General features: G+C 40.2%; 1 long non-coding RNA gene across 2 annotated transcripts in view; it reads left to right on the plus strand.

Moving 5' to 3' along the window:
* Positions 1 to 6190, plus strand: part of LOC108404205 (uncharacterized) — a 19185-nt gene extending 12995 nt beyond the window's left edge. The window contains exons 3-4 of one of the 2 annotated variants that reach the window (XR_001854886.3): positions 3489 to 3565; positions 4112 to 6190. This is a non-coding gene — a long non-coding RNA (uncharacterized lncRNA). The remainder of the gene's footprint in view (positions 1 to 3488; positions 3566 to 4111) is intronic. The other variant, XR_001854887.3, reaches the window with a different exon arrangement.
* The last annotated feature ends 653 nt before the right edge of the window (positions 6191 to 6843 follow it).

The following is a 6843-nucleotide window of genomic DNA, read 5'->3' on the forward strand; positions in this document are numbered from 1 at the left end:
TTAGCAAACAAACCTCGGGTGCTGGTCTCACACAGACAATTACGTTTACTATGCTCAGGTTAAGTTAATCCACACCAGCAATAACCACTGTGAAGAGACACACAAAAGGAAGTGATATTTAAGGCTGTTTACCCTCTCAGCAAGGTTCAGTTTTTTAAGAACTTGAAACAAAATGGGAGTCTCTGTCAGAAATGTATGTTATCCAGTTTTCTAGCAACCAAACCACTGGACACTTGTCTAAGTGTCACAAAGTCCACTTTGTGCTTCTCTGTGGGTGCAGAGCTTTAATTAAAGGCATGTGATTAAACATTTTCAGTTGACTTAGAAAAGAGAACCACGAGGGAGTGTATGAACTGAAATGATTTTCTTTTTAAACTCTTGATTTTTCTGCATTTACTTTTAAATTCATTTATCATTTCATTTGTTGTCATCAAGGTTTTAGATTTCCTAGATTTAACATTAAATGTGACATTAAATATAACAGTAGCATAAATTCCAGATTTGTCAAAACTCAAGTACTGGGAAACCGGCAACTTGCAGTTTTATTCTCTGCCCTCCACCCTTTCAGGCAACACTCCGACGAGGGAGGTACTAACATGTTTCAGAAATCCGTTTAACAAAGAAAACAGTAATTTGTGCCATCTGCTCCTATGTGAAACACCCTTCTGTCTTCTGTCCCCTCTTAGAAGGGTGTAGGTGTCCTCCCTCAAGAGGGCCCCTGCCACACTCCCCTGGGGAGAAGAGGTTTGCACCTCTTCCAAGCATCTTAAAAGCCTATTCTTTCTTTCAAGTTTGCTGTACTATGTAATTGAGGTGCGCAGAGTGTGAATATGCCTAGGCCTAACGAACACCACCTAGGGAATCCACATTCTCTGACTCTTCTTTCAGAGCCTCTTTGCTCTCCTGCTGGAGAAGTCGTCCAGGATTTTCTTAGTTTAGTTGTCGCCACAGCAGCCAGCCCAGCCAGCATGAGTGCTGTAACCGTGAGAGCAAACCGCCACGGGCTGAGAGCCTACTGTGTGCCAGATGCCATGTACAGGACTTACCGTCTTATCTGACTGAGCATGAATGCATCCCCTTCTCAGAACCAGGAGAGTCCAGTAAAAGCAGGCATTTTTGTCCCATCAAGGCAGTTCTGTCTTCTCAGGTCAGACAGAAAGGAAAGGAGTTGATAAGCATTTACTTTTTCCTTTTGAGATAAATGTGGCCCTTTTCTGTACTGCGCTGGCTATTTTGCTGGTAGCCCTTCCATTATTTTTGTTTAATTTTAATGTGCTGTAATCTTGATTCTTTAATGAGGAACCTCGAGAAAGAACATCCTTGTCAAAGAGAAGGAGGCAGGAGTGTAACCCACATTCCAGACTGCTCGCCTCTTCTCACCCTGCCCCAACCCTGGGCCTATCCCAGGCCCTGGGCGAGTCAAAGCTCTTCTCTCAAACCCAAAGAAATCTGCCCCAGAACACTGCTCAGACATCACAAGAGTTCTGTTCGTGAGAACCAAGGCCACCCAGGACTCCAACTCAATCCGGATAAAACTACTTGAATTGCTACCATTCTATAAATTAAGACCAAGGACAGGATGACACTTTGTAACTATGGGAAGGAATATGGCCTTCCTTATTTAGAGAAAAAATACAAACAGGATCTTCTCAAGTTTCCACTGACTGGGAAGAAAGCCTCACAGGATTAGGTCTTGATTCTCCCTAACAGAAAGGCAGCAAACGAAGCAGAATAGAAGATCCCCTGTGCTTCAGGGCCTTTCACGGTGCTGAATGTTTGATGCATTATGAACTGTGGTCATTTTTCTTTACTATAGTTCACATAGAACTGAGGTTGCCAGTAGATATTCCAATTGCCAAAGAAGCCAGAAAGATTTTTCAACTCTGCAGGACCTTTTTACTTAATTATTTTAAAAATATAATTATTAGTATAATCCAAAGCAATGCCTTTGATGCTATTAAGAATTTAGAAAGAGAGATAACTAAGATAGTCACATGTTTGGAGTTTATCATCTAGTTGAGAAGACATGTCTTTTATAATACAATGAGTAGATCAAGAAAAAAGAAAGGCAAGAAAGGCCCTAAGTGTGAGGGGTCTTTTAAAAATCCTTTCTCTGGAGTAGTGGCTGGTTGTATCCTCTGGTGTTCAGAGAATTTCATTAATGAGCAGATTGAGGATGCAAATGATTAATAAGACATGTTCCCTTGGTCAGAAAGAGCTTCCAGTCTAGTGAGAAGGATAGACATGTAAGTAAATTGATCATAATAAACAAGGCAAGAGCTGTGAGAGGTAGAAATGAAATGCTGTGAAGCTGAGAGATGAGAGTGACCAGCCCCACTCAGGCGCATCAAGGAAGGCTTCACGCTGACGAAGACAGTTGAGTGAGCCACTGAATGTGGTGGTTTTAAAATATGTCCACATGTTTCTGGAAACTCCTCCTTTCAAGATGTGGAACTCAGTTCCCCACCTGAGTGTGGGCTGGGCTTAGTGGCTCATCTCTTAGTGATACTAATAGAAGATGGCAGAAGTGACAGCATGTGCGACCTCCAGGACTAGGTTATCAGTAGCACTGTGGCTTCCTCCTTACTCTCTTGCTTGGATCACTAGAGGGAAGTCAGTTGTCACATCATGAGGACACTCAAGTCAGTCTAAGAGGAGAACCGCATGGCAAGGAGGTAAGACCTCTTGCCAACAGCCATGTGGGTGAGCCCTCCAGTCCCCAACAAGCCTTCCGGTGACCACAACCCTAGCAAACATCTTGACTGTGACTGCGTGAGAGACCCCCAAACCAGTCCATGTGGCTAAGCTTCTTCTGAATTCCTTACCCCACAAAACTGTCAGATAACAGATGTCCGTTATTGATTTAAGTCACCACATTTGGGGATAATTTGTTATCTGGCAAGATTCCTAATACACCAAATGAGTATCAGCTTGCTATACTGGCACCTGGGACACACCCAGCTGGAGGAACAGAAAGGGGGATACTGAGTGGCTGAGCGTGGCTGGAGGTAGGACCTGTGGTGTGGTCCCGAAGCTTTCAGTGTGTAAGCAATTTCCCCGAATCTTCTAAAAATGGGATATTTTCAAATCAATGAATATTAGTGAATATGGCTTCCCATTGCCCTTAGGCAACAAAATCTAAATTCCTTGTCATGGCTTATAAGCTATTTCTCGTAAAACCTCACCTTCTGCCACAGTTCTCCTTTCTCACTATACCACTGTCCCACTGGGTTTCTTCAGTTCCTTTTCCCCAATGAGGACCTCTCCACACAGTTCCTTCTGCCCCAGAATGCTCTTCTTTTTACCATCCTCTGCCTGACTCCTCCTCCTCTTAAAGGGCCCAGCCTGAGGGTGCCCCCAGGGAGACCCTTTGCCTGACCATCACTCCTGCTGTTCTCATGCGCAGCCCTTGTGTGTTCCACCACAAGACAAATTGCTCCTGTTATGTTTTTGTCAGTTGGCGTGTTTTTGTTTGTCTTCCCCTCCAGCGAATACATTCCACTGTGGCTGGGACCACACTGGACTTGTGCCATCCAGCTGGACTTGGCACAGTGCCTGGCATATGGTAGGTGCTCAGTAAGTATGGGCTAGGGTTATCTTCTCTGTCCTCCTGTGTACCAGAATTTTTGTACTATATATTCACATTTTAAGAATGTTTTCCTGTGTTATCCCCATCTCAGAGAGAAGCACATGAAATTAAATTTTATAACAAACTTTGAAAACATAGTCTGTTTAATCTTGTGCAACTTTGTATTTATATTATTTGACTATCTTACCTCATGTCTTGACCAACAACTCATTTATTACAATGCAAAGCAAGAGAAACATCCCATCCTGTTCCTAGTGAAAGCAGCCCCCTCCCCTGCCTCCACTCCATTTCCAGACCTTTTTAATGATGAAATATTTAAAATATATTGCAAAATAGAAGGAATAGCACAATGGACATTCTTCTGCAATAAGTAAAATCATTCTCCTATGTAGCAAACCTAACAAAATATCAATAATTTCTGTTATCACCTAATACCCAGTCCCTCCACCCCAATTTTTTTTATATCTGGTTGTTCAAACCAGGATCAAAACAAGGAATACACATTGCATTTTGTTGTTATAGATCTCAAGACTCCTCCCATCTGAACCAGCCTTCCTCCCTTCTTTCTACGTGGCTTTGACTTGTTGAGAAGTCTGAGCCAGTTGCCTTGAGGAATGTCCCAACTTCTGGATTTGTGTGATTGCTTCCTCACAATACCACTTACTGTTGTTAATTCCTTCCATTAACCTAAGTCCTCTGTGTTTCCTGTAAACTGGAATGTAGACATAGAAGGCTTGATTTAATAGCAGACTAAACATTTTGCAGGAATAGTTCAGAGATAAAGATCTGTACTTCATATTGCATCATATAGGAGGTACATAATGTATGTCTAGTGTCTCACCACTGGTAACACTGAAATTGGTCACTGGGTTTGAGGGGTGACCTCCAGATTTCATCATTATAAAGTTCTGTGTTCCCCTTATAACTGGCAAGCCATCTGTGAAGTAATCCTTTGGGACCATGCAAGGATATAATGGACTTTTTTTCTCATTTGGTGGAAGGAGACCTGCAGGCTGCGCCTATGCTGTGCAGGGTGATCCCAGGCTTCAACATGCTGTGCTTCACCTCTCGGTCTGGGCAGCAGTGCTTCACTGGCCGTGAAACCACCCACATGCGTTCAGCAAATGGTCACCTGGGCCTGACTGGCTGTGAGACAGACAGCAGGGACAGGCAACGGGTGTAGGGAAGTTAACAATAGCTTGCCCTTGAGCAGCACTGAAGGTAGACTCAAGACACAATGCTAGGGAAACCACACAGAAGGTTCCTATGCTCTGATCAAAGTTAAGAAAAGATACAATTCAGAAAAGAACTGAAAGAAAATACAACTCCTAATGATATTTGGCATGGGGAAGTGGAATTCAGAATTTTTTAGCTTTTTGTAATTTCACCTTACTTTTACAGTAAAAATAAGAAATGTGTGAATAAATCAGAATGTGATAGGTAAGATGTTCTGAGAAGAAAAATCATGAATAAAAATGTGAACAGAGAACATGATAAAATGAAATAAATTGTAATTTTTTAACTCACTTTACTTTTTATGTCAAAGTTTATAAGGCAAATTTGAGACATAGTGACATCCTACTTATAAGTACATAAGCACACATTGTGAAATAGTAAGAATGTTTTCCATTACAGCTAAATTAAGATTGTCTTCATGAGCAAAGTTAATATTAAATCCTTAACATCACTGAACATGCTGTCAATTTTCAGATTTTTCTTCCAATTATCCCAAAAAAATGTCTTTTATAGCTGGTTTCCAAACCAGGATCTAAAAACTGAGAAACACGTTTTTAAATGACCATACAAAAATTTTTTAAATAGTATATCACTGAGATACAGACTTTTCCTTTTAGTTTACTTTACCCATTAATTTAAAAAAGGAATATTTTATTGCTACCATTTCAGTAAATGGATGCCACATGCATCTGGTTAAGGTATTTACAAGTTCTTTCAGTTCCAAAATTTACCATCACTGATAACATTTATATCCTAATGATTTGCAAGTCCTTACTAGCAATGAAGAAATCTTAAAATCAGTATGAAACTAAAATATGCCGGTTTATATGTTGGGCTTCAGAAGTAAATTGTGCCCATTGATGCAGATGTGCTGTACCATCTCAGCAGGAGGAAGCCAGCCTTGGCCAGGTTCAGGCTAAGACACGGGGAGTAGGGAAGCAATACATTTGTATGTCAGTCAAGAAAATGTGGATCTTAAGGCTTACAGAATCCCCTTTCTCTTTAAAATGGCACTTTAAACTTTCCCTGTCTTTGCTCAAGATCTTTTCATTTCCTAAAAGAACAAAGAGCATTCATTTTTCAAACACTCTCTGCCCAAGTGGGGAAATTAGCAAGACAAAGATGATATATTCAAGATATGAAATCATGGTATCTTTCATCCCTCTGTACTTTGGAGTACTTGAGCTGTTTTGAAATGATAAACTGTTCCTTTGTTTTTCTATTAAATGCTTGTGATGAATAGGGAAAAAAAAACGTCTACATTTCAAATTAGACTTTTCATTAAGTACTAAGACCTATTTTGTTCAAAAGAAGTAATGAAATGTGTTTGGGATTTTTTTTCTGTTTTTTGGTCTGAATGTTGGTTACTTGCTTAATTAGTAACATTAAAACATGTAATAATCATAATCATCTTTTAATACAGAATCTTTAATCCAGAGACCTCAAAGTTCTTTATAAGCAGTATATGTTTGCAAATAATATTGGTCACTTTGAGAGTAGGAAAATAAAGGAGAGAAAATTACCTGCACACTCAAAATTACATAAGTCAAGAGTCAAATCAGGATTAAATCTTGACCCTAATCAATATCAGCTTGGCCTGAACAAAGTCTCAAGGACTGACTGACAATTTTAAAGATCGATGCTCTTCGTAGACCATGGTACCGACCTAAAGCACTTTGGGTGCTCTGACACTAAGGTAGTGAGTCCTCAGTCAGTATGTAGGCCATTTTTCTGTAGCTGTATGAAATACATACATATGAATCAGTGGCCTAGCTTATCTGTGTATTTGTTTTGCCTATTTCTTTTTAGTGACTAGCACACCCAAGAGACAGAATAATCTATAAATCAGGATACGGAGAAATAGATACTGATAATTTATTATTCTTTTCTCAGATTACAGAGTCAACACATATTTGTTGCAGAAATCTTGAAAATCCAGAAAAAGCTCACAGAAGTACAAGTTACTCATTTTCCCACTTTCGTCTCCTAAATAGCCGCCTGTATCATTTCGATTTATC

This window comes from Manis javanica, chromosome 13 (assembly GCF_040802235.1).
Source record: "Manis javanica isolate MJ-LG chromosome 13, MJ_LKY, whole genome shotgun sequence".
NCBI classification, from domain to species: Eukaryota; Metazoa; Chordata; class Mammalia; order Pholidota; family Manidae; genus Manis; species Manis javanica.